Raw genomic sequence first — 21,249 nt, forward strand, 5'->3', positions numbered from 1 at the left:
TATAGGAAAATTATAAAACGCAGGCTTATTCGTATTTCTTTTGCTTGGTAACGCGGATTTTACATAGTGTCGTTATTTCAAAAGGATTCGAGATAGAAAGCTCAGAAGGATAAGCATGACATTCGCTTGATAAACAAAAATGTGTGCCGAGATTAAGAAATAAGGAAAAGGAAAGTGTTCTTAGTCGTGATGTGTAGAATAAAATATACAACTGAGAAAACCGAAAGAAAGTGAAAACACAAATGTATTGGATTTACATCGAAACTGAAAAAACGAAAGAAAGAAATGATCCACAAAAATGCGCCTCGTGGTATATATTACAATTATTATTACATTAGAATATTTTTATTTTTTCCTTTATTATTATTTAAAAAAAATAGAAATGTGAAAAAAAAGTAAAACGAATCCTTTCAGCATACTCTGCTGCTAATAAAAACAGAAACTATAAATATAATTTGGGAAATAATTTGAACTTCAGATTGAAATATAGATATAAATAATAAAATGCAGAAAAAATTATATTTATATAAAATTATTCCATAACCAACATCATTAAAATGAAAAACGATTTCTCTTAGCACATCACGTAAAATGTAAATGAAACAAAATGCACAATAATTTTTAATCTTTATGCATATTTATATTACATTATTTAATCAACATTCTCTACTGAATATGTATGTCGTAAACAGAAAATGCGATAGTAACACTTAAATTGCATATTCATAAATATAATGTAGATATGATCAGGGTAATAATATGATAATATGAAAAAAGTATTATTATAAATTATTAAAGTATTTAATACTTTTTCATCTATATTTTTTATTTCACAGTAGTTTTATTACTTATCTTGAATATTTCATCGATGGCAACAAACTCTGCATATACAAAATATCTTATACAGTATATGATTAGTTTAAACGCAAAAAAAAGTCAAAGAACAGCAATAGCCTTTCTCTCTGCTCTTTACTGTTGATAGTATTTTTCTATCTCTATCAGATACCCTCTCACTGAGTTCTTATTTCTTAATATGCGACGACAGATGACCTTTCGCAATATAAGTAACAGGTTCAATTTTCACGTGATTATCAGAGCATATGTGCAGTTTAAGCGGTTTATTACGATGAACTGGACGAGTTGATCTGTGCTCTTTAAGCGTGTTATAAACAGTGGCAATAATAGTTATGAAGAGTGGATTCCTTGCTTTAGTTTTAATTTGTGGATGATTTTTTTGAAAATTAAAAAATAAATTTGCTTACTTTAATTTCAAAACTTACTGGCACACGAATTTAATATTTCCTATCAACGTCGTTCATTTACGGTAAGTTTGAAATATTTCCTTAGTTGAAATTTGAAATATTTCCTTAGTTGAAATTAGTATTGTGGAATAAGTATTTGACTTGTCACAAAAATGTGTTGAATGCAAACCTGGGAATAATTGCTTATTTGTCAGTTGGTTGTTTAGTATTTTGTTGGCACATCATCAATCGAAGCCATACTACGTTATTTAAATAGTTCCAGGGACGAAGCAGATTATCTTTTAATTTTATTTTTTTTAAATGTCCGAAATATGTTCAATGTTTGAAAATAGGATAGCAGACAATCAAAAAATCAAAATCTCAAAATAGCCAAGTTCACTTTTTGTGTGATTATCTAACTTGTGTATTATGTTTGGAAACTGAGGTTAAAAAAATCAGAAATACACAAGACGAACGCATCTGAAATTTTCTATAACACGATTTCTTTCGTCGTTTAATAAGAGAATGCAGGCACCTGTCTTACGTGACACCTCTAGGAGGAAAAACGGAACGTCTTGTCTGACAAGGAAATTCTCTTACGGAATAAACCTCTTTTATATATAACAAGCCTTAATGGATTTGGAAAATTCTATATCATGTCGATAACATCACGATTCTAAAATTTAAAAAAGTTGACAAATTTTGGAAGATGGAATACCCGTAATAATTGTGTTTTATTCACAAAGGTTAAAAACCTCAATATTTATTCATTATCTAAAGAAATTGGTTTTTGAATAATCCTCGTTAAACAATTACTTAAATTAAGGTTATATTGAATCCCACACCATTTCAAAGCCGAATAAGAAACTCTAAGATAGAAATATAAGAGTTTCATGCCGAATATAGCAAAATATAAAAAGTTCGGCGAGTCCAGGCGTAAGCCAACACCTGGTAGTACATACTACGTCGACTCGTAGTAAAGGCGAAATAAGCTCCAGGCAGCGTCCGTAATATTTTTACCATAATGTAAAACGAAACCCCTAGGAGCTGTATACTGCTATATCTTATGGGAGGAGATCACTACCCAGACCGGTTTCGACCTATGTATAGGTGAAGCATGATCCCGAAAGATCGCCCATCTCTGCGTTGTTCCACTCAATGACAGACTCACCCCATCACCGATAAGAACTTCTCAGCATTGGCTCTACCCAGAGGCAGGCTTATCCAAACCACCAAGCAGAGCCATAATTTCAGCTGTGGCCCCGCTCATAGACAGGCAAAAACCTACCTCCAAGCAGAGCCTCTCATAGCCAGACCCAACAATCACAGGTTCCGACCTATGTATAGATGAAGCGGGCTCTATTTATTAGGCTATCCTGAAAGATCGCCCATCTCAGCGTTGTTCCACTCAGTGACAGACTCACCCCGTCACCGATAAGAACTTCTCAGCATTGGCTCTACCCAATGTCAAGCTGATCCCCAACACCAAGCAGAGCCATATTCTTAGCGATGGCCCCTCTGAGACCAAAGAAACCTACGCCCAAGCAGAGTCAGCCCCATCCATCACCGGTTTCAACCCTACTTTGGGGTCTCATCAGTGAGTAGGTAGACCTGGATAATACTAAGCTTGTAGTGAAGAGAACTTATTTACTTTACTATAGGAGTGGTCAAAAAAGGTACACCAATAAATTACTGAAATAAAGAGCCAAAAGGTTTCATTTCGGCGATGTAAAATTATTTAAATTAAGGAAATATTGAATCCCACTTCTTTTCAAACTAGTCTGGGTAGTGACCTCTTTCCATGATGTATAACAGCACACAGCTCCTAGGGGTTGTATTTTACATTATGGGAAAGTGTATTTTTTTTACATTACTAAGGACAGTTATCGGAGCTTTTTCCACCTTTACTATGAGTTTCCCTAGCATGTACTACCAGGTGTTGGCTTACGCTTGAACTCTCCAAACTTTTATAGTTATTCGGCATGAAACTCTTTGATTCCTATCTTAGAGTTTTTTTATTCAGCTGTGAAATAATGTGGATTTCAACATCCTCTTAATTTAAATAATTTTTCATCGCCGAAGTGAAGCCTTTTGACTCGTTAAACAAATTATTTATTCACAGGTATGAGTCATTTTTAAACAACGTTAAGTTTTTATTGCACTGTTGAATTGATCTGATCCTACTGAAACTGCATATTGAATGTAATAAATGCGTTTTAAATACTTTTGTGGTCAATAAACGAAAGTTTATTATTTTAATATTATTTTACAGCAATACTAAATAATAATCTAACTACGACGCATTGCTTATGAGGGACAGAAATGCTTCTGTGTCATTTATAAATGTATAAAAATTCCATCTCAACGTTTAGCAAACTGCTCCCTATCAACCTGAAATGTCTTTCAGAATCTGATATATTTCCTTTCACTATTTCAAAATTTCCTCTTGAATTGTAAAATCTGTGCCCGTAAGAAACATGCTCTACAATTAGCACCAGCGTCAATTTCAGAGAACATGTTATTTATAATTATACTGTCGAGTTAAAATATATAATTTTAAAGCATTGAAATCAAATATCTCTGAGGAATAACAGTGAAGTCTGGCTCTCTTCAGAAATGATTTTCTAACAAGGAAACCTTTCTAAATTTTTTTTGAATTTGGCAAACCTCTTGATCGTCACTTCTAGCAGATACCTACAAACGATACCCAAAATATGGAACGAAAATATGAAGTTGTTGGAATGTCATAAAGATGCATTCGACTCATGGAGAAGTCATAACAATAATTTTAAGGTAAAGTTCTAATCAGTAACATGAAAGTGATAATGATGAGTGTGTAATAATAATTTCCTGATGCTCAAATGGTTCTGACGTCCTTAGTTTCCTTGCCAGCTATTAGTTTTTAAAGCAATACTTACAATATACACTCTCTACCAATAATTGGCTGGACACCCCTGTAATTTTTAACTTACGGAATATTCGAGGTTTGATAATAACATAAAAATCGATCTACAGATAACAGGATGCAGTATTTCGTAGGTGGTGGTGTGGTGGTACGGTTATACAGATGGTATAGCAACATGCCGTAACTCCGTGACTTCGACAAAGGTGTCATCATATGCTGTCACACTGGTAGCATATCCATACGTTCCATTCGGCTCAACTGGAACAACCAAAATCAACGGATGGCGATGTGATCAACAAATTGAGACCTTTTGGTTTCACTTGCGCAAGAAAACACCCACAGCGTCAACGGAAAATGACTGACAGAGACAGGTGGGTGTTAAAACGAATTGCACGCAAAAGCAGGCTGCAATTAGCACAGACAATTCATCATGAGCTCTAGAGTTAGAGTTACACCATGGTAAGCACTAATACTGTACGAAAAGAACTCCATTTACAGAGTTTCCGCCGGAAGAGCAACGGTACACAAGCCGACCTTCACAACAACGAAAAAGACGACACGTCTGGCCTGGTGCAAAGAGCGTGTGAAGTGGACAATTGGTTAGTAGAAAATAGTACTCTGCAGCGAAGAATTAAGTTTCACCTGTTTCCAGTCTGATGGCAGGGTGTGTGCATGGAGCAACCTGCTGACCACTAGTTAACACAGTGTGTTGTACCCAAAGTACAGTTTTTTGGGGAGGAGAAGTAATGGTTTGTGGCATATTCATCTGGCGTTTGGAGTGGGACCACTGATCATTGTCTTTGGTTCCATGAAAGAAGCTCAGTACCTTGCTATTCTGGATAATCAATTTTTGCGTACGCTATGGTGCTCTTATAGAAAGGACCCGTATTACTATCAAGACGACAATGTCCCATGCCACAAAGCTGCAACTGTTATGGAATAGAATGAAGAAATGGGTGTTAAACGACTGCAGTGGACAGTGCATCCTCCTGACCTCAACCGCACCGAATAGCTGTGGGACGAATAAGAGCGGCGATTCAGGTCCAGAGCAGCACGTTGTAGATCTGTTGCTGAACTCAGTGCTGCTTTGGGGATCAATGGAGATAAATTTCACTCGATGTCTGTTTCATGCTGATGGAAAGCTTCTCCCATAGGATGCAATGAAAGCCAAAGGTCTACATTCCTAATATCATTTTTCATTTGGTATCAATTGCAAATTTCTAAAGTGTCCAGATAATCATTGGTACTAGTGTAAACTGGGTTACATTTTAAGTAGATACTCCGACTTGGTAATTCGTTGGTCTAGCTCTTTGCATAATCACAGCTCCCAGGCGCCTAGTAACATATTCCCCAAAGTGTTGAACATCCTCACTGCGTAACTCAACCCATGCATCCTGCAGCATCTTGGTAAGTCAAAGCCTATTCCGTGGAGAAGAATCAGCAGTTTTCACATTACGTTCTAGAACATCCCTCACTTGTTCAATTGGGTTGTTGTTAGTGGAGGGTGGGGGTTACGGAAACGTGACGAATTCGTTTCCTTGTTCCTCCAACTACTCTCACGAGCCTGATGAAAAGGTGCGTTGTACTGTTGAAAGATGGCACTGCTGTCATGATAGACTATCTACATATATGGAAGGAGATGTTCAGCTAACAGGTGCGTATAGCACTCACCATTTATTCTTTATAAGATGATAACCAACGGACTTAGATCATGCCAGGTTAAAGCTCCGCAGACCATAACACAACTTCTTCCGGTCTGTTGAATGCCAACTCTGCAACCTGGGGATAGGGCTTCATGCTGTTTATGCTAAAGGGGAACTCGGCCGTCAGCATGGTGCAGCAGGCAAACGGCACTCATAAATCCACATGATCTTCTTCCATGCCTGGACATCATCACTGGTATTCGTATTGTTTTCCAGCTGTGGAACCTTACTCGAAGCAAATTCCAGTGCATGGTGAATGTGGAATTGAGTTGAACTGCCCCGCTGTTCTAATAGTGGGTAAACTATGTGACTGTTGCTGAGATACTAGTCGTGACAGAAAATGAAGCACAGAATATAGGGTCAATTGTACTGTCCGTATTGCTTTACTTCATTTTCTTGCTACAAAAAAGAGTTCTGCTTGCATCGGTTCAATTCATTTGTAAGAAATGTTTTATACAATACTCTGATTCTCCTTCAAGTACTTTGATACTGATGTATACATTTGATAATTTTTAAATATTTCTTTTTAATATATGCTGAATTGAACAGATCTTCCCCTTCTCCTCGCTGCACATCTCCTGGATTTCTGTTGTGTACAGGGACTAGTTTAGCCAAATTGGCCAATACATATCACATAATCAATTATACTCAATTTGATTCGTATTACTAGCTGATAATTAGGCTTTTATATTGATCCACGATGTAAAAATGATTCAAGATATTCAATTCTCCTTGTTTTGTTCGGCGTCGTGTTCGTTCTTCCTCTCATGGAATAAAATCAATGACTTCTTTTGTCCATCGTTGATGTTGTGTTCGACCAGTTCAAGCTGAGAACGACAGCCATGAAATTCGCTTGAAAACGAAAACTGTGTGCCAAGGTTCTAAATATAATTAAAATAATATAGTTCGAAGATGTGAGGTTTAGATTGAAATATACAACTGAGAAAACTGAAAGATTTTAAAAAGGGCAAAGTACTTACATATTGGATTTAAGAGAAATAAATAAAAATAAAATAGAATGAAAGAAAGATTTATAAAATAATAATCCAGTATAATGCTCTCGATGATATTCGCTGGCTGATATTATTATTTTATTATTATTATTTTTATTATTATTATTATTATTATTATTAATTAAGTAATTAAAAAATAGCAATGTGAAGAAAGTAAAAGAAATGCATTCAGCATATCCTGCTGCTAAAAAGCTTGTAAATATTTGTGAAATAATTTGAACTGCAAATTGAAATATAAATACAAATGATAAGATGAAGAAAAATATATGCTGTTTTATACAAAACTATTCCATAACCAATATCGTTAAAATAAAAAAAGCTCTTTCTTATCACATTAAACGAATCATTATAAATATGTATGTGAATCAAAATGCAAGATTATTATTATTTATGCATATTTACATTACATTACTTAATCAACATGCTGTACTTGTATATAGTAAACAGAAAATGCGATAGAAATACGTGAATGGTATATTTCTAAATATAACATAGATGTGTTTAGCATAAAATTTTGTAAACGTTAGAAACGTATGATTGTTAAAATTATTAAAGTATTTATTGAACTTTCATCCTTCATTTGTTTTTTTTAATTTATTTCAGCGTAGTCTTATTACATTAGTTGAATATTTTATCAAATAATCTGCATATAGATGGCATGGCATGTTTATGTATGGGTTTTACATAAATCGATGTTCTCGCAACACCGATAGCCTCTCTCTCTCTCTCTCTCTCTCTGTTTACTGATGATAGATTTTTTTTAAAAATTTTATTATCTGTATCAGATACCCTCCCACTTGATCCCATGCCATTTCTCAATGAAGAGAAATGAACCTTCGCATTCTAAGTAACTGGTTCACTTTTCACGTGTTTTTAAGAGCAAATGTTCAGTTTAAGTAGATTAACACGGTAAGTTGGACGAGTTGATCTGTGATGTTTAAGCACATGATAATCGGTGGCGATAATAGTTATGAAGATCCGATTGCTTGCTTTAATTTTAATTTGCGCATTTTTTTGAGAATTACAAAATAAATTTCCTTACTTCAGTTTCAAAATTTACTGGCACAAGAATTTAATATTTCCTATCCACGTCGCTCATTTACGGTAAGTTTCAAATATCTTCTTTATTGAAATTCATATTATATAATAAGTATTGTGAAATCGACTGTTCTTTAACCTGCTATTCACTTAGAATTTTATTGTAATTCTGAAAAAATACATCAGCGTGGTCGGTTTAAAATGATTAGAAATAGTGAAACTAATAAACTCATGAGCTAGCAATTCGACTTGTCACAAAAAAGTGTTGAATGAGAACCTGGGATAATTGCTTATTTGTCAGTTAGTTGTTTCGTGTTTTGTTTTCCAATTTGAATGCATCATATAAATAGTTTTTGTAACTTCGATTTTAATCCTGATTGTTTTTAAGAAAATTCCACAACATGTTCATTATCTGAAAACAGGATAGTAGACAAATGGCAAACCTTAATCTCGAAATAGGATATCAAATAAACGAGTTTATTTTTTCTAACTTGTGTAGTATGTTTGGAAACTGAAGTTAAAAAATCAGAAATATTCAGGCCGGACACATCCTAATTTTTCGAAAACACTCTTGTTCACGTCGTTTAATAAGACAAGGAAGGCATGGATGGATATTTATGATCACCTCTCAGAAGAAAAAATACTCTTGTGTATGGTGTTCGGGCAATAAAATGCTCCAATGAAATGCACTTCTTGTTTACTGGAAGCCGTAATGGACTTGAAAAATTCTATATTTGATCTCCAACACTTCATTTTCATATTAACTAATGCTTTGCTCACTCATGGTTCTAATATACCAAAGATTTACAAATATTGGAAGAGGACTGTCATTAAAATTGAGTTTCATTCATAGAAGTCGAAAATTTTTTATTAATTTTTTTTCAGGAATATTGAATAACAATCAAACTAAATGCGATGTATTATTTATGACGGACACAAAAGCTCTTGTGTAATTACAAATGTGTAACAATCCTGGAATCAACTTTTAGCAAAAAGATGACCATGGGATTTGCATAAGGATGACTCGCTCCTGTGAACAGGAACTGAATTATCCGATACATTAATTTTCGCTATTCCAAATTTTCATTTGCTGTGCACCAAACCAATTTTTCCCCAAATCTTTTGATCGCTTTCTACAAAAAGTAATATCAATCAATCCATAAAGATTGCATTACATTTGGATCTCCTTTCTTCTCCTATGTACCATTCTTGTACAGGAGCCACTACCCTAATTTCATATTCCTTATTAGGCATATATTGTCATTGATATTGGACTCATAGGCACAGATTTCTGTTATACACCAGCCCAACTATTTAGAATAATACATAAGTTAGATTAATTACATTTGTAATTATATATTAGATGAATTACTTAATACATAATTTAAGATTATGGGGAGTTACATGAAGGGAACGGATTGATATACGAGTCTTTTCAATTGTAATAAAATGTCACTTTTTAGAATGTATAGAATGAACGATACATGATATCAAAATATATCCTTTTTTGCAAAGGTCTACTACCTTACGAACACAAGAGTACATCATGGACCCCATCTTTGTTCCTATACACACTCTAATTGTATTGTCACTTTCAAGTATGTAAGCATTCCTATGCCAGAGTTCAGCTATAGTTCAATGTTCAATGCTTAAAGCCACTTCTCCTTCGAATGGGTTTCTGCCAAACCTACAATGCCCCATTTAATCCTAGCAAGTTATTTTTCTAGGTTTTAACAGTGTCCTTATATTTAAGGTTAAGAGATGCGAAATTCTATTGGCTGACCACATACTAATCTTCTCGACTACTCCCTGTGATCTAGGATCAGTCGCGTCGGTTTCCTCGGACGCAGTAATATTCTCTTGACACAGTGGAGACTCCTGATTCATAGGGTTGAGTGGCAGAATAATGCAGCCGGCTTGCCACTCCTCTGCTGCATCCTTTGATCCATGACTCCTTACTTTATTCGGAGCATCCCGTTGGGGATGCTCCGAATAAAGTATTTCGGTGGCGGATGAGAGAATAAATTTCTCTCATCCGCCACCCGAGGGACGCACCTGTTGGGAGTCAGGTCTCCCCTAGGGATGATTGATTAGAATAAATTTATCGCATATCTTAGACAGAGATATATCGTTTCTACGATTCAGGTTCGTACATAGGGGTAAGGCTTCATTCCTTTCTCGAAACCAACATTTGAGTTATTACGCCGGAACAAGAGAGTAAACGTGTTTTAGACCATACGATATTGCGGTCAGAATCAATTCATGGTATGCCAGAGATGATTTCTCAGATTTTTCTATTGGCAGTATGCAGGATAGGTGTTCCTGCGTTCTGCTCTTTGAATGATCATACATATATATATATAGGCAAAGAAACATATCGGGAGACCTGTGATTATGCTTCCACCAGTAACTTAAAAATTTAAGACGCATTTTTTCTTTCATTTGTAAAATTAAGAGGAGGCAGACCGGACAATATTATTATTCGGAAACAACAACATAAAACGACTCGCGTTAGCATAATCTGGAATGACTCGGGAGTGACGTCAGGAATCTGTATCTCTCCCACTTCCTTTAAAGGCCCATAAAACATGGCAGCAAACACTGGACTGGCAATGCAAGCAACAACTCGTGAACCTCTGCATTCTCCTTCACCAACTGTGAAGGTCATATCAGAATAGAGGGGATCTTTCAGCAAAGAAAAAAGTCTTTCTTTCACTGTTTTCATGGTTAACTGAAGGGGAAAATATAATGAATTATTAAGAACTGACTGGTGTAATTTTTAATTTATGTTATCTTATTCATGTATCTAGTTAACGTTTATACGACTACGGAGCTAGAGATTTTAAAATAAAATCCTTTGCTTAGATATATTGCCAAGATTTTACATATAACTGCAGATCTTTTACTTTCATGTAAATGTAAAATAGAAGACCTCCCCTTAGACCAATAATTTCTATACTTAGAGTCTTATATTCGACTCTTTCTTCAAGAAACATTAGGAAATTAGGAAATGCAGACAATTAAATGTACACTCGGATTTTGAAAATGATTGTTTATCGAAATTTAATGGTATGTAATAACGAGAAAATTTTTCTTGAATAGTGAAGAATTTCGTAATCATGTTTGGCTATTTTAAAATACTTAAATAAAATTTTCCAATTCTAGGTGTTATCATTTTATGTTCAACCGACAGTGTGTCGTATTTCATTTAATATAACATTATATAAACATATACTCCCAATACGTTACTTTTGCTTCACTTTACAAATAAAAGCAAAAATTGCTCTGTTACTAAGCTCGTTGCAATATATTAACTGTATTCAAACTGCACATCATTCAATTTCAATGTCCGCAGTGTTATAAATATTCAACCCAATGTTAATAGAAGAAATTTTCAGCTTCCGATATAGCTTGCAATCAGTGTTATAAGGGATTCAGCAATGTATTTAATATACAACAAATATAACTTTATACGGTATGCTAACTAAATACCTATGATGACTTTTTAATTTAAGGAGCGGTTGTAACTCAGTCAGCATCGACGATGTCCTCTGGACGGATGAACTTGGTTTAGAATCTCCTCTGTGATGTGCAAACCTCTATCAAAACTGTATCTGAAGGTGAGGTATCGCAGATCAATCAGTGTTTACCTCATTTTTATCTCGATATTGGTCCAGAAAATGGACTGGAATTAACATATAATTATCTCATAGTTTATTCAGGCATAATCCTAAATAAAGCTTCGTATTGGTATATTATTATTATTATTTCAACAGATTTCCAGAAATTGAGGGACTCATCATGAAAGGTAATTTTCTTTCACACCATCACTCATAGATTTTATCAAATTCATCCATGATACTTGCACCCCCCCCCCCCCTCTAAAAGCAATCCCTGTCAACACGTACTAATCTGTGAGAGAAAAATCCAGATTTCACCCCTTTCTTGAATGCATTCATTCCCAATTTACATGGATTCCCTCTGTCACTCTCCATAAAATGTAAAATTCCACGTACCTATATATTCTGTGATCGTTTCAGAAGCATGAAGGTCTCCATCACATGGGCCCGCCCTCCCTCCCTCTCCTGTTTTATAGTGTTAGTAGTTAATTTATTCTTAATTCAACAAATTCTCAATCTACGTTCATATTCAGAAATCATGTTTAGCACTATCATTTGTATCTTCTCCAGTATACTTAGATCAACTAGATGTGTATCCAGAATATCCAGATGAACTCATATAACGGCTATGTACAGAGTCAAAATAACTTTCCTCTACTTAAATATCAATGTGCGTTTCAGCGTTGCAATTTTCCTCTGAGTTGTAATGCAATGATAAAGCTAACAGTGCATTGCAATTGACATCTGAGTTGTATTTGCAATCTTTCCTATACGTCCTTATGATTCGCCATGCACCAAGATTCCAAAGATATCAGTTTATCATTATTACAATAATCGATGCTTATAACACAGATGTAAACACTGAACTACTTATGCAAAAAAAGTCAAACAATGTTAGATACAAAGATCCTTTTAGGAGATCTGAATGTCTTTTAGGAGATCTGAATGTAGTTGTGGGGAACCCCAACTTGGGGCTTCCCACAACTACATCGGAAAGGAGCACAAATAGAGGACATAATTGACGATCTAAACCTTGAGATCATAAACAACAAGCAAAATACATGTCTGTAAAAAACAATGGCAGAGAATCTGCCTTAAACATCACAGGAGTAGATTATGAAACTGTAAATCTTATCCAATGGAAAATCCTAAATAATGCCATCAGTGATCATAGACCTATTATCATAACCATTAAAACCCTAATACCAGCTATGACGTCTATAGACGTCAAGCTAAATCTGAATACCATTCTGTAACATCCGATGAATAACGTAAATAAATGCCATTTGGTCTCACTATTTCATCCACCTCACCTGTAGGGAGGTTAATTTGTAGTTAGACCAAAAACAACAGAAAAATAGATCTTGGAACTTCAGAAAATTGAATTGGTCTAAACAGACACAACTATTAGAAATATATTACACTAGCACACCCATTAGCAACGAACTCGAGGCTTGGGCTTGGCAACAACGAATTAACTAACAACATACAGAGAGCTGCAAATAAATTCAATTCTAAGAAGGAAAAACAATTCGCTTCCATTTTGGAATGATCATAATATCAATGCTATGATCACCGAAAGAGATATTATCAAGGAACATTTAAAACAAAATAATACAGACGAAAAGAGAAAGAAGGTAATGGAATTAACACAAAAAATTGAATATGAAATTTCAAACTGCATACAAGTAAACTGAGAATGATTCTAAGAGACTTGATCCAAAAAGACTCACAAAACTAGAATATCATCAGAGTACTCAATAAAGCATCACTTCCGGATATTGATCACTATTCAAACAAAATCTCTTTTAGGAAGTATAATACAGCAACAACAAATAAACAGATAGCAGATATACTAGCCAAACATTTCTCTAAAGTAAGCAAACTGCGATACAACAAAAAAGACAAAAAATGCAGGATAATTGCAAACCATCTTCTAATACAATTCAGAACCTATCCTGAAGACATCTTTACTCAACACCTTTCAATGACAGAATTAGAAACTGCAATTAGTCAAATTGACCCTGACAGATCACCCGGAACTGATCTTATGTTTGGATATATGAGAAATAGCAAAAAATTGCCTTTTGAAGATATTTAGCACTTCCTGGAATACAGGTAAACTGCCAAAAATCTGGGCAACATCAGTCATTACACCATTACTGAAACCTACAGGTAGGTTTCAGTAAGGGTGTAAACCCACAAAAAATCTAGTGAGTGTAAAAGCTCCAGACCAGTAGCTATAACTAGTACTCTCTGTAAAATAAACGAAAGAATAATGCATAAAAGACTCATGAATTGGCTCTTAGAAAATAACGAAATCGACTTCTACCAAACTGCATACAGGTCTCACACAGTACAGAAGATCAGCTATTTTATCTTTGCCATTCAATCGTAGATGGCTTTGAAGAAAAACCACCAAAGAAAGCAACAGCAGTAGTATGGGTGTCATTTCTGACCAGATCAAGATCAAGATAAGATAAGGAATCGTGACGTGATTGCTTGATGACGTCATTGTGTGTGACGGCATGAGTTTGGAATGTTTGGAATTTCCCTGTGGGCATATGTGTCAATGGCTACAGTTCTTGTGTTTTGGTTCGCCTATGGAATTGTGGGTGATAGTAGAGTTAAGGATTAGTGTGGTGATTGATGGGACTCTTCTGACCAGATCATGATCAAGATAAGATAAGGAATCGTTACGTGAATGTTTGTTGTTATCAGATGAAGATAAGTGACGTCATTTGTTAGTTGTGGATAAATGACGTTGTTGTTTTAAATGGAAAGGGAGATATATTAGGGTATAAGGAATCGTGGCGTGATTCGTGGGACATTTCTGTCCAGATCAAAATCAAGATAAGATAAGGAATCGTGACATGAATGTTTGTTGTTATCAGATGAAGATAAGTGACATCGTTTGTTAGTTATAAATAAGTGACGTTATTGTTTTGAATGGAAAAGGGAGATATATTATTGGATAACGAATCGTGTGGTGATTGGTGTGACATTTCTGTTCAGAACAAGATCAAGATAAGATAAGGAATCGTGACGTGATTGGTTGATCACGTCATTATGTGTGACGTCATGAGTTTGGAATGTTTGGAATTTCTCTGTGGGCATATGTGTCAATGGGTTCAGTTTTTGTGTTTTGGTTCGCATATGGAATTATGGTTGGTGGTAGAGATAAGGATTCGTGTTGTGATTGGTGGGACACTTCGAACCAGATGAAGATCAAGATAAGATAAGGAATCGTGACGTGAATGTTTGTTGTTATCAGATGAAGATAAGTGACATCATTTGTTATTTGTAAATAAGTGACGTTATTGTTTTGAATGGAAAAGGGAGATATATTAGTGTATAAGGAATCGTGTCGTGATTGGTGGGACACTTCTGACCAGATCAAGATCACGATAAGATAAGTAATCATGATGTGGATGTTTGTTGTTATTGATTTTGGAATATTTGGTATTTTGCTGGGCCCCCCTTTGGCCAAAACATCACGTGGTGTTTTTGGTTTGTTTATTTCATTGAGGGTGATATTTAGAGATAAGAATCGTGACGTTATGTATTTGGAAATTTCTGGGGAGCATCTCTCTCTCTCTCTCTCTCTCTCTCTGTGATATCACATGGTGTTTGGGTTTGGCTATCGAACTGTGGACGATGTTTTTGAGATAAGATATCTTGAAATTTTCCCAGCGTGACACACATCCGTCATTGTCGTCATGTTTTGTTTCGTTGTCTATAGATGAGTGTACTAATTTCCAATACATTATGGGGTATTTCTTTCCTATTAAAGGGTGAGAATTCTTAGAGTAAGTCGTGATGGCGGCAATGATTACGCTTTTCTGTATAATTTAATTATATGCTGGTGTTCCACAAACAAACACACACATATTAGACATGAAAACTCGCTAATGTAACCATGCTGATACTCTAATATATTCCCTATGATTATTCTTATGAAAAAAAGATATTCAGTGTTAGAATTATGCTTACCAAAAAATACGAGCAGTGATTATTGAAATTACAATTATCAATTGCTATGTTTAAGTTAAAAAATTAACTTACCTTTCTTTCCAGAATGGGAACATATTGATAACTCAAACATATACTTTTTTTTTCTTTTTTTTTGCTCCGAAGTTTTCATTATCAGTTGGAGGTGACATTACTAAAAGATTATTGGGAAATGACAACATCTTTTTCGAATTAACGTTATCTTGTTTACAAATGTTTGGGTAATGGTGTTTTTTTAGTTTATATGAAGAGAAAAAAACAAACGGTATTTTAAAAATAAAAGGAGTCTTAAAAGATTACAATAACTTTTTTGTATATATTCTAAAAATTCTAATGATAATTTAAATTTACTTAACAGTTTTCCAAAATGATTCTTCTTAATGCAAATAGATATTCCAAAATAGTTGAATTTTTATCCACACCACAACACACAAAAACACAATCTTGAAAGAACGAAATTTCTGTAATAACCTGAAAAGCTATTTGACTTTTGTTCCTTAGATTTCTGTCCATTTGGTGCACTGTTAATTCTTTAGCATAGGGTCATATGATGTTTCCGATATGAAACATCATATGACTATGTTTTTAGCATTCAGATGATTCGTTCATTATGACACACATATCCTAAGTGGTGTATTTTTCATGAATAATAATCCAGAACCAAGCGCTAACTTCAAATCGTGGTATTCACCTTTTTCATCACTCATATTTTTCTTTTGATGTTTTGCACAGTATTATCAGTTCGGGGAAGTACGACTGTTTTTCTATAGTTGACTATTTAATTTAGATTACTATCCGATTGGTTCTCTGTTTAATTCCTTCCCACAGTTGCTCATGCTATGTTTTCCTAAGATTGGTGGGAAAGTCTATGCACCCTTTTGTTTAGGGTAGGTGTAATTTCCTGTTTCGAATTCCGAGTGCTGTTAGGATATGGAATTCTGACAAGTGAAATGATTTTTTTTTTCAAATTGAATGGTTATTTTATGTATTTTACTTTTAAAATTCAGTTTAGTTACATATTCTAACAGAATAACTGAGCAAAATTAATGAATAACTAAAATGTATGTGAATTTATTTTCCAACACTGTAGATTTCTCATTAAGTCTTATCTTAAAGATATCTCTCTTATCCGGTCGCCAAATTGTTGTACGTAGGTGAGAAAACGTGTGTGTGTGTGTGTGTGTGTGTAGTAATGTGTTGGTTTAAAATATCTAATGGCTTTGTAAAATAACCAAATTCTTGCAGTATTGTAATATTTCAGATGAAATCTTCTCCACTAAAATTCTGGTTATTAATTTAATACCCAAATATTCCTTTTGCTTCCAAGATTTGAAGTTTCTTGATATATTTGAGGGCTTGCATGAACAAACAAGACTTTTAATTCAGTGAGTCAAGAAAAAAAAATCTGGTTAGTTTGTGGCATGCAATTTTACAAGGAGAAAAAAATGTTATGGTCTTAATTAAATTTGAATTTTGACTGTTATCCTTTCAACACAACTCTTTTTTTTCACAGTAGGGATATTTATATATTTTAACAATTATTATATTAGATATTCTTTCCAACACAAATAAATAATTATGTATTCTTATTTCAAATGAATATTAGCTCAAAAAGAAAGAAAAAAAGAAAATTGTAAAGAAAAAATGTTTACCTTCAAATAACTATTTTGGAATCACAGCAAGCAAGAAATTCATCACCTTTTCAAAGTTTTGAAATTCCTACCTATATTGTTTTCATTATTTGGTATCATTTCAATGAAGAACGGTTCTGGCTATAAAGTTTGTTAATGTTATTGATTTTTCTCTTCCAATGGCGGTCATTTTTTTATACATTCATGCTGATTCCTTGTTATCTGCATGCTACGATACCTTTTTATTTTCTACAACAAACTTTTTAAGAGTTTAAGTAAAGTGATTGGCTAAAATATCAGGTGTTTGCCTCTGTAAAATAATCAAATTCTAACAGTCGTATTGTTATAATTTGGTATGACTGTTTTTCTAGTCTGGCGAAGGTATCTACACATGTAATAACAAATTGTCACTTTTTAGTTCATTTGTACTTTATTCACAAAGCTACAAATCCGTTATTTGCTATGGTCTCTGTTTTTAATTCCCCCATTACTAGAATGTATGGGTGGTAAATTTTTGAAATAAGTTTCGACTCGCGAGAAAAACTAAATGTTTACCTTTAAGTAATTATTTATGATCACAGCAAGCAAAAAATTCATCAGCTTTTCAAAGTTTGGAAATTGATACCCATATTGTTTTCATCATTTGGTATCATTTAAATGAAGAACGGGTATGGGTATTAAGTTCGTTAATGTTTTTGATTTTTCTCTTCCAAAGGCGAGTATTATTTGACATATACATGTTGATTAATTTGTTATCTGCATGCTACGATACCTTTTTATTTTCTACAATAAACTTTTTAAGAGTTTAAGTAACGTGATAAGCTAAAATAGCAGTTGTCTCTCTGTAAATAACCAAATTCTAACAGTCGTATTGTTTGAATTTGGTACGATTGTTTTTCTAGTCTGGTGAAGGTATCTACAGATGTAGTAACAAAATTGTCACTTTTCAGTTCATTTGTACTTTATTCACCAAACTACAACTATGTGTTGTCAAGTTTTGAAAAAAAAGAAAAAAAAGTTTTGACTGCCAGTGATATGTTTTTAAACTTTTATCATGAAAAAATATTTGACAAGAAAAGAAAAATGTACCTTCTTTTCTTTTTTACATCAGACTGTTGGTGTGTTTTTATCTTACTTTGTGGGGAAAGGTAAAATTTGTATATGTGTTATCTGGAGAGTACAAATATTTTTCTATACCAAACTTTTCTATACAAAAAAAGTCACCTTTTGGGTTAATTATCTGGTATGTCTTTGTAAAACAACCAAATTCTAACAGCTCGGATTTTCGATTATGTGAACGAATTGTTCACATAATCGTGTCAGTCTGGAAATGACACCATGCCTCCCTAAACATTCTGTGTATTCTTTTATCAACAAATATACACAAACAGTTTTCGTAAAATGTTCGTAAATGTCCCAAAATAAAGAATCTTTATCGAATTAGATAAAATCTTGAAAGTTTAATTTTACCATTGATGAATTTAAATGATTAGCGATAATTTTCCAAAAATAGTAAATGATTATCAATGTCGTATATGTTTGGTGACAATCTCTCAGCTTATTCACAACTAATAGAAAAAACTTTGTCCATCAGCCCCTGTATCATCAAGTATTAGTTTCCCATCTTGGCATTTCAGAATATAACACTGACCGAGGTCCATTTCGTAGTCAACTCTCCTTTGCAAGTAGCCAAGTATATCAGACCACTGCCTGCGTAACTTTTCCCAAGTGGTCCTGGATAAATATATCACAATGTATGTGTTTTCTAAAATAATAACACTGTCCAACACAATTTTTGCTGACTTTTATATGAGACTTGTTTTTTACTAATTTCGGTGCGCTGATTTCAAACATCAAACCCATTTTTCTCTATCACATCAGGTTTTTTCCTCTATGGCATTTTCTTTTTGCTAATTTGTAAGTTTTTGATAGTTTTAAGGAGGCAGTACTATTTAGAGGATCAAAAAAATCGATTTTTAATATTATTTTCTGAAAGCATGTACTTTTAAAAATCTGTTCCTAACTTTTTATCAAGAAATTCGAAAAATTTCCGAAGATATAGCCTATTATTCAAAGCGGTGCGCAGATCAGCATCGGAGCGCTCACCGCTCTCGCTTGTTAGTAAACGAATAAATGCGTAAGAACCTGCTATGGTACGTACTGGCGCTTTGAATGCGAGAGAGGCCGATAATTAGATACATAACTACTTAACAATATTCATTAAAAATTACAAGAATATTTATAAAAAAATAACAATTTTACTTACACATGAGTTTCAGGGAATAAATGTTTGTTTGTAGCAATTTCTGCTGTGTGTTCTGTTTTGGCAATCCCTTTGAATACTCGAGCAGTAGTCGGCCATCATGTGAGAATCCCATCTTCCTTGGTACCGATCTTCCATAGTTTTTAAGTTTTGATGAAATCTTTCGCCTTGTTGATCGCTTACAGCACCTAAATTCTCGGGAAATCTATCAAGATGACTGTATAGGAAATGAAGCTTTATGCTCATGTTGCAACCTAGGCGTTAGAAATTTTCAAGCATTGTTTCCACTAGATCTTTGTAATTGCACGCTTTTTTTGTTTCCAAGAAAATTATTCGCGACAATCATAAATGAAGTCCAGGCCTCTTTCTCAATTTCGTTCATAGAGTTGATGAAATTTGGGTCTCTCATTAAAGTTCTAATTTGCGGTCCATCAAATACACGGGCTTTAATTTTTTCATAACTAAGTCGTGGAAATTTTTCACATATGTACTGCAAACAGTCACCTTGTAAATCTAAAGCTTTAACATACTGCTTCATAAGACCTAGTTTGATGTTTAGAGGTGAAAAAATGATTTTTTCTCTGTCGATTAAAGGTTGATTTATAACATTCTGTTCTCCAACATTTAAGGATATTCTAAGAGGCCAATATTTCTGACTTACTTTGAGACATCATAGGGCAAATCTTATCTCTGTGGCTGGAAGGGTATTCTATATTATTATATAAAATATAATATATAAAATATGTTAAGTATTTTATCCTCAAAAAGTGTTTTTGATGTTAGACCATGTGACTATATCTCTCACTCATATGTCCGAAATTGTTGGGATGGGAAAAAAATAGCATTAGGTGGTGGAAGTGAAAAGGTCATCAAGAGGGTGACAGATGTCTTCCCTGAAATGTTCTCCCACCTAATCCCATCACCCCCCTACTCTACCCCCTCTCCTCCAGAAGATGTCTGCTCAGACTAGTGGAGATGAGCGAGTTCATCTTTTGCGGATATCTTTTAGTGATGTCACCTCTAACTGATACTGATAACTTTGGAGGAAAAAAAAATAGCATTAGCTTGTGGAAGTGAAAGGGTAGTCAAGAGGGTGACAGAGGTCTTCCCTGCAATACTCCATCCCCCCTCTCCTCCAGAAGATTTCTGCTCAGCCTCGTGGAGATAAGCGAGCTCATCATTTTTAGATATCTTTTAGTGATGTCACCTCCAACTGATACTGATAACGTTTTAAGAAAAAAATAAAAAAACACGATAAAAACTCGTTTTTTATCGTGTAATAGTATTCTATATAGATATTATCGATTTTCTCGGCAAAGCAGAACATGAACTAATAAAAATAACTACCACAACTCAGTTACAAAATACAACGCAAAAAACGAAAATACAAATTATATTGAGCCAACGCATCACCTATGACGATATATAAGCATTGTGAATCAGAGAATTGATGAAATAGTAATCAGGTATGGTTGAAGTGTCTACGCAGATATATACCTATCATACTTAGAAAAAATACACCAAATATATTTTCAACAGTTTTCCAGGTGTTCGGCACATACACACCAGTCGGTATCCAAATCCATTCCTGCAAAATAAAAAATCCTCAACATAGAAAAAATCTAAGCCACTACATGGTATAAAGCCATCACGTCAATTTGATTTGATTGCAACAAATGACTGCAATTTTATTAATGTATGAAAGTTTTTAGAGTGCATAGAGCTTCTGTTAATTGCTCCAATGCAATTACGTATAGGATAATATTGATTACTTTAATCTATGAATTGATATAATTTTAAATATGAAAAGCATAAAGCTCAAAT

General features: G+C 34.0%; 1 protein-coding gene across 3 annotated transcripts in view; it reads left to right on the forward strand.

Moving 5' to 3' along the window:
• The window catches only part of LOC150106062 (BTB/POZ domain-containing protein 6-like), a 64,817-nt gene that overhangs the window by 34,745 nt on the left and 8,823 nt on the right, over positions 1–21,249 (forward strand). The window contains exon 1 of one of the 3 annotated variants that reach the window (XM_090393809.1): positions 1,145–1,324. The exons of 1 other annotated variant lie outside the window; for it this stretch is intronic. The gene's annotated coding sequence lies outside the window, so the exon portion shown is untranslated. Of the gene's footprint in view, positions 1–1,144; positions 1,325–7,843; positions 7,967–21,249 lie in introns of those variants that run through there. One more of the 3 variants, XM_090393812.1, reaches the window with a different exon arrangement.

This window comes from Typopeltis vanoorti, chromosome 6 (assembly GCF_054136105.1).
Source record: "Typopeltis vanoorti isolate ZY-2024b chromosome 6, IOZ_Tvanoo_1.0, whole genome shotgun sequence".
Taxonomy (NCBI): Eukaryota; Metazoa; Arthropoda; class Arachnida; order Uropygi; family Thelyphonidae; genus Typopeltis; species Typopeltis vanoorti.